Here is an 8,573-nt window from a genome sequence, read left to right on the forward strand (position 1 = left end):
GGATTTTTATCTATTTTGACCAGTATAGGGCAAATATTGCAAGGCATGCATCACATTTTTGAAATGTAATTTTTTTCAAATTTGGCATGGTAGTCTAATAACTGCAATAGTTGTCACAAATACTGATTATCCCCCCAAAATTATATGTTTATGAAAAGTAGATAAGTCAAGGTGTACAACTAGGGTCATTTTGACACTTTTCAAACAGGGATTTTATCGCCAATTGCTGCCAAATTTTGAGGTATTTTTATATTTTTGGGGTTTTTTTTGCATATGTTGCAATGTTGCTTTAGATTTTATATTATATTTTGTATAGAATATGTGCAACTGCAGAACAAAACACCAAATTGTGTTCACCAACATCCCCCGGTTCCAACAAGGCCTCACATGCATGGTTCATGCATTTTTTGAGGAAGCTATGAGGGCAAAACTGGAACATGCGCATTTTCGTTTTCACATTTGGAATTTTCAGAAATTGGTTTCCTGGGCCCATATCCCATTTGGGACATTTTGGAAGCCCGCTGCTGTAAATTACCCCATAAAAGTATATATTTATGAACAGTAGACAAGTCAAGGTGTTCAACTAGGGTAGTTTTGACAGTTTTCAGCTAGCCTTTTCTTCACTGATGTCTGCCAAAGTTCACGGAAAATTTATTTTATTGCGTTTTTAACAAATACATTTCAATGTTAAAATTTATTTCTTGCACAGCATATGTGCAACAGTGGAAGAAAGCACCACATTTTGTTCACCAACACCCCCCGGTTCCAACACGGCCTCACATGCATGGTTCATGCATTTTTTGAGGAAGCCATGAGGCCATAACTGGAACATGCGCAAGTTTTCAGAAATTGGTTTCCTGGGCCCATATCCCATTTGGGACATTTTGGAAGCCCCTCCACTGTAAATTACCCCATAAAAGTATATATTTATGAACAGTAGACGAGTCAAGGTGTTCAACTAGGGTAGTTTTGACAGTTTTCAGCCAGCCATTTCTTCACTGATGTCTGCCAAACTTCACAGGGAAATTATTTTATTGCGTTTTTAACGCATACATTTCAATGTTGCAATTTATTTCTTGCACAGCATATGTGTAACACTGGAAAAAAAACACCACATTTTGTTCACCAACACCCCCCGGTTCCAACAAGGCCTCACATGCATGGTTCATGTATTTTTTGAGGAAGCTATGAGGGCAAAACTGGAACATGTGCATTTACATTTTTTTAAATATTTTTTTTCATCAGATTACTTGTAAGTGACAGGTTTAGGCCACTGACATCAATCAGGGAGACCGATCAATAATCAGCGACTTAAAATGTCACCGACAAGTGATCAGGTAATAATTATGATTTTTTCATTTATTAATAATTTGTGTTTTTTCATAATTACCCTAGATGACCCCTCTCTCTTTGTAGAGCAGGGTCATCCGTGGGCTGCCATAATGATCCGATCACTCCTATTGGCCAGGAGTGATCTGATCAGCCCAGCATTTGACCTGGAAGCACCCTGGACTTTCAGGTCAGTGCTGTTATTTTTTTTTATTATTATTATTATTTTATTATTTTTTTTAAATTTATTTATTTTTTAAAAATTTTTTTTAATTATTATTATTCTTTTTTACATAATTTTTTTTTAACTCTTTCCATGCTGATGCTCCATTGAAGCACAGCATTGATTGATATTTAGTCCCCACAAGCTTGATTTGCATCGCAGTTTCTGCCTAGAGAATCACTCCGTGGGAGTGATCGTGGGCTTGGGGGCGGGCTTAGACAGGCTGTGCTGTCTGCCCAGGACTCTTGGGCAGACAGCAGCAGCAGCGCCCCCACGATCACCGCGATTGTGGTGATGTGGGGGCGTTTTTTGGAGGAGACGTACCTGGTACGTCCCGGTCTACCGGTGACTGTTAACCAGGAAGTACCAGGTACGTCCCGGTACTGAAGGGGTTAATGTCTTCAATTTCTCAGGCATATCACAATGGGAAAAAGATAAATAGTTTTTCGTCAAACATTGGATTACGAGCAGGGCCGGACTGGCCCACCGGGATACTGGAAAATATCCCTGTGGGCCGGCTGACCAACACTGAAAGCGTCCGTCGTCCGTAAGTGCCTGTTTGAGCATATCCCGACAGCTGGATAGGACAGGTCACACACAGTATAAGGCCCCGTCAGCTAGCAGCCAACAGGGCGTTTGGATGATTTGACATGTCCCTGGTCCTAATGCTGCAAGACTGAATATAAGTCCTGATAGGTTCAGCTGATTGCATTGACTACTAATATATAAACACTTTAAATTAATCGTAAGAGCATCTTCAGCACATGTGTACAATCCAGATCATTAATGAGAAAAATACTAAAGAGAGTAAAGTATTATAGCTATTTCTCCTAAGAACTTGGGTAGTACATCTTGGAATTTTTTCAGTGTGCTGTGGTTTGTTGTGAAATATAATTATGAATTAACTGGGAAATATTTTATTTGTCTTTTCTTGTAACTAGTAGCAACACAAAATAATTATGCTTAGATTTTATAAGCTATACTTTTTTCCACAAGCTCTGCACAGGAAAAAGGCAGGTTTCAAAAGTGTTAAACTAGCTGTGAGGAACATTATTTTAGAAAACCTAAGTGCATAATCAAATTCATTTCACATCAAAGTGTACCTGTTAAGTCAAAAGGCCTATTAGATACATCCAAAGTTGACCTAGCTGACTGTCTCTTTTTTTCTCTCACCACCTTTCCTCTATTGGCCTTTTTAATTCTAACTTACCCCCCATACCTTTGGCCATGCGGCTTATTTCCCCACTTTGCTAACACCCCACATGAAGGTGATGATCCCCCCTTGCCACCCCGAACATAGCAGGGGAAAGCAATTCATAAAATCTCATTGTTATTTCAATATAATGAATGCCATATTTGCATGTTTTCTCATACTTCTGTACAACTTCTGAAAACTGAAAATAAAGTTGTTGTTTTTTTAATTGGTTTATTGTGGAATAGGCCTGACCCAGTGACCGCTGACAATAACTCAACACGTAGCCATTAATGTCTAAACCTTGGCAACAAAAGTGAGTACACCCCTAGGTGGAAATGTCTAAATTGGGCCCAATTAGCCATTTCCCCTCCCCGGTGTCATGTGACTTGTTAGTGTTACAAGGTCTCAGGTGTGAATGGGGAGCAGGTGTAATAAATCATTTTTATACTTTTATTCTGTTACATACTTTAGACTTGACTGCCTATTTTTTAGTATATATTTGAGTATTGGGAATATATGTTATTTTGAACACGTAATGTAGCTATTTACAGGATCCTCTGGTATATTTCTGTATCCTATGACTGCTTCGTTAGGAGTTCCTAAATGTATACATTTCCCGAATATAGTAAAGAACTTGTACACTAACGGTATGTAAAAGGGTATAAATATATATGCCACCAAGGGCAAGGTCTCCCTTCCATCTTCCATCTTTCACCTTCAACTTACTAAGAATACTGAGCCTGCAGTCCATCCACTAGTACTGTATGTATTGATACTTTGTTATTGAATAAAAATGCTTAAAGAAGACTTTAAAGCTGTGGTTGCTGTTTGGTCATTGGAGAAGTTTAGATATTCAAGACAAAGAATAATCTAACAGCAGATGTGTTAAATTTGGTGTTATCGCTCTCACACTCTCTTATACTGGTCACTGGAAGTTCAACATGGCACCTCATGGCAAATAACTCTCTGAGGATCTGAAAAAAATAATTCTTTGGATGGCCTAGGCTATAAGAAGATTGCCAAGACCCTGAAACTGAGCTGCAGCACGGTGGGCAAGACCATTCAACGGTTTCACAGGACAGGTTCCTCTCAGAACAGGCCTCTCCATGGTCGACCACAGAAGTTGAGTGCACATGCTCAGGGTCATATCCAGAGGTTGTCTTTGGGAAATAGACGTATGAGTGCTGCCAGCATTGCTGCAGAGGTTGAAGGGGTGGGGGGGTCAGCCTGTCAGTGCTCAGACCATATGCTGCACGCTGCATAAAATTAGTCTGCATGGCTGTCGTCCCAGAAGGAAGCCTCTTCTAAAGATGATGCACAAGAAAGCCTACAAACAGTTTGCTGAAGACAAGCAGACTAAGTACATGGATTACTGGAACCATGTCCTGTGGTCCGATGAGACCAAGATAAACTTATTTGATTCAGATGGTGTCAAGCATGTGTGGCGGCAACCAGGTGAGGAGTACAAAGACAAGTGTGTCTTGCCTACAGTCAAGCATGGTGGTGGGAGTGACATGGTCTGGGCCTGCATGAGTGCTGCCGGCACTGGGAAGCTACAGTTCATTGAGGGAACCATGAATGCCAACATGTACTGTGGCATACTAATGCAGAGCATGATCCCCTCCCTTCGGAGACTGGGCCACAGGGCAGTATTCCAACATGATAACGACCCCAAACACACCTCCAGGACGACCACTGCCTTGCTAAAGAAGCTGAGGGTAAAGGTGATGGACTGGCCAAGCATGTCTCCAGACCTAAACCATATTGTGCATCTGTGGGGCATCCTCAAACGGAAGGTGGGAGAACGCAAAGTCTCTAACATCTACTAGCTCCGTGATGTCGTCATGGAGGAGTGGAAGAGGACTCCAATGGCAACCTGTGACGCTCTGGTGAACTCCATGCCCAAGAGGGTTAAGGCAGTGCTGGAAAGTAATGGTGGCCACACAAAATATTGACACTTTGGGCCCAATTTGGACATCTCCACTTAGGGGTGTACTCACTTTTGTTGCCCAGGTTTAGACATTAATGGCTGTGTCTTGAGTTATTGTTAAGGAAACAGGCTGTACACTCACTACTTTACATTGTAGCAGAGTGTTATTTCTAAGATATAATAAAATATTTGCAAAAATGTTCAGGGTGTACTCACTTTTGTGAGATACTGTAACTTATATTGAACTTCAACAATAATCTTAGCACTTAGACTTTATATAGGGTAGACAATGTCCTCACTAATGTAGGCATTCCTTCGGTCTCAAAATCATGATGTCTGAATACTTATACAGCTGCACTTTTTATATCACCCCTTTATTTTACTGTAACTGTATAGCACCAAGTACACCTGTAAGCGCTATATAAATGAAAATATATAAATATAAGTAAAAATATGCATACATGCATTTAAAAGGATGAAAGAGAGCATACATCTAAAATACATGTGCATAAAGTATTCCTTTCTATATATACAGAACCTGAAATGTTTTGTTTCCCTGTCTTTGCAGTACACTGAAAATGTGTGTGAAATATGGTTTAACATTTCTGGTATCTGTGGTCTATGTATTTATGTTGTCCTTAAAAGACTTCCACGTGACTGTTCTTTGGTATTCTAGCCACCTGCCTTTGCTGTTCTGCGTCAGTGTACACTGAAGTCAATGAATTATTCTTATATGAACTTTACAAAGGTCTCCTTAATAGACTATTATCTGACCACTAAGCCTATCTGCTGGCCTGCTTTTTAACATTTACTTAAAGTACAAATATTCATAATTATTGCTATCACATCATTATTGTGCATTGGGTCTATTTACAAAGGGTTAATAGACATATTTATTTCTTACCTGTCAGAGCTGTACTCTCTTATACAATGATAAATGATGGTATAAGTACAACTAATCCTGCATTTACTATATATCTTATCTTGAACACTATGTATGTGATGTTTTAGATGTCACATTCTGACAAATCTAAATTCATTATTTGGAAAACATAAAATGTACGGATTATCTGTTCTCTTTGGATTGCCCTTTTTTCTTTTACTCAGTCGTTTTAGAAAACTAGCGACTCACTGAGGAATGATTAATAAATCTATAATATATTTATTCTGACTTAATAGCAAGCTGTAGAATAGTTTTTAACAAATAATGCATAAGGTTCAACTTTAGAAGCCTCTTAGATAGCTGAATATGTGTTTTGTATTTGTATTTCTTGGCCAAAGGGCAAAGGTACCAAAAAGCTTGAAGCAATAAAATGCATTCAAGCTAATCATTGGCCCAATTCAAAATGTTGAAAACAGTGGCTTACTTGCACAGAAACTGAGACACCATGTTTGTATGCCTAGACTGGAAAGACCATTTACTATATATAAACACATTTTATGATTTTGAGAGAGAGAAACCCTTTAACAAATTTAGTTTGCAAATAAAAAAAAAACTTTGTCTGAACCAAAATGTTCAAAAAACTAAATTTGAATTGATTTTGTTCTTTGCATACATGTCTGACATCTAGTATATAAAATTTCTATCCTGAAGAAGGGGGCAAGGTTTCTGAAGGTCCATAGAACATCATGACATTGTCCACCTCAGACCCCAGTAAATGTCCACCATGTTGTTGTCTACCCCTGGATAGATAGTTGAGTAACTGATTCATCTTTGAGTTTATACATTATGGGGAGCAATGTGCTGGTCTGCAACATAAAAAATGTAGACGTGTGTGAAAATTTGGCTGATGTGGTCTGAAATATATGAATATTACAAATACAAACGTCTTTCTGGAGCTGCTCATTAACACATCATAAACGAATCAAAATGTTCATCAGAATCTTGTCATGTTGTCGTTTGTTTGTCATCTCATAAGTGTCTTATCCATTCCTGTTATTCCTTTGAAGCTTCACCAAGGTTGTTATCTGATTCCAATGCCCCCTCGGCCAACTGTCTGCTGTTTATTCACATACAATAATAACAATAATAATAATTATTATTATTAATAAACTTTATTTACAAAGTGTCAATATAATGAGAAGCCAGGACATTTTAAATAAAGGTACATAAGTACATAACAAATAAAGAAAAATGCTCCTTATGAGTATTCTGAATGTCTCTGTGGGCACTTTGTTTCTGTTACTGTTACTGTACTAGTGATTGCCTCAAGTTGGAAAACAGATTAACTGTATCCAGAATGTATATTTTTATTTATTAAGCGCTAACACATATCCCTTTACAATCTACAGTAAACCAAAGGTTTGGTACAGTAAGTGCAGTCATATAATAAAACACAGTAATTTTCATTGGGAAACAATAGGCATTAATAGGTTAGGAATGAGGTCCCTGTCCCCTACGGCATACAATCCATACATATATTGTATTTAGTTGGGGCACAATAATGAGTTTTACTATAACGTTAAGATGTACTGGTCTTTTCTAAATTACAAAAAAAAATACACTGTAAAAAAGTATTTTCAGTGCACTGATTCTCAAAGTAGTTTTATTGAAATATTTCAAACTAAGCAGAAAAAGCATAAGTAAATATTAAGTCATTAAATACAGGCAAAATGTAACCGACAATAACGACAATATTTTGTATAACATTATTCTTTAAAAACACAAAATAAAAGCAAAGTATATTTGCAGCCTTTCTGTTGGCTCTTTGACATACCTAGATTTTAGTAATATGATTTCTTAATATGAAATTTACCTTCAGTACCAGATTAAGACTCTGTAAATGTGATCTTTACTGATGCATATTTGAGGATACCCCTCCCAGCACTAGGTATAGGATACTATTCTCCTGCCACATTAAGGGAGGCATGGTACCATAGCCAGCTGCTTTGCTTCTTAGGCTAGCATACACAACAATCCCAGGGACTCTTAGACCTACACTATTATAGTTTATCCTAAAGGACTGAGTGCCTTTGACAATTACATACTTACTTATTAGATTCAAGTATGTCTCAATACAGGGGAGGGCTGGCAGCCTAAGGCCTGGGAGGAAAGTCAAGTGACCCGTTGCCCACAATCCATGCCCATCTTCTCCTGATTTTCTAAGCCTATTGATGTATACCTGAAATACCGGGATACATGAACCCACAATTTAATCCAACTAATCCTTCTCAAAAAAATATGCAGACTTAAATAGAGTAAATAACACAAAACCTTTACATTTCCTCTCACTGATTTCTGGACCTTAAAAGTTTTGTCCTCTGAAGTGACTACAAATTCAGGAGGGTGTTTTATCTTTGGGTAACTAAAAAAATAATTTTTTCAATTTATTCTTACAGAAATTAAAGTCCCAGGAAACAGATGACCAAATACACACACCAGTACAAGCTCTGCCACACCGGCACCCTAACACACACACACCAGGACAGGCTCTGCCACACCAACACCCGAACACACACACACACACACACACACACACACCAGGACAGGCTCTGCCACACCAACACCCGAACACACACACACACACACACACACACACACCAGGACAGGCTCTGCCACACCAACACCAAAACATACACACCAGGACAGTGTCTGCCACACCAACACCCAAACACGCACCAGGACAGGCTGTAACTACGGGGTACTTACCTTCCGTTTCCCCGAACCGCCGTTCTACTGAAGCCCCTCGTCGCCTGTAGCCGCTGGCAGGTTTCCTGAACGCAGACTGCATGAACTCTGGCTCTGTACACACGCGCACCACCGTGTGGCCTCTTATAGACACTACACCTATGCGTTCCTAGCCTCCGTTTCATGCGGGGCGGGAAATACAATTAGTAGGTCTATTTAAACCTGGCTGTTGCACTAGCTCATTGCCTGTGATAGTGCCTTGTGCATG

The sequence above is a fragment of the Sceloporus occidentalis genome, unplaced genomic scaffold (assembly GCF_023333645.1).
Source record: "Sceloporus occidentalis isolate IW3139 unplaced genomic scaffold, rSceOcc1.0.p SCAF_25, whole genome shotgun sequence".
NCBI classification, from domain to species: domain Eukaryota; kingdom Metazoa; phylum Chordata; class Lepidosauria; order Squamata; family Phrynosomatidae; genus Sceloporus; species Sceloporus occidentalis.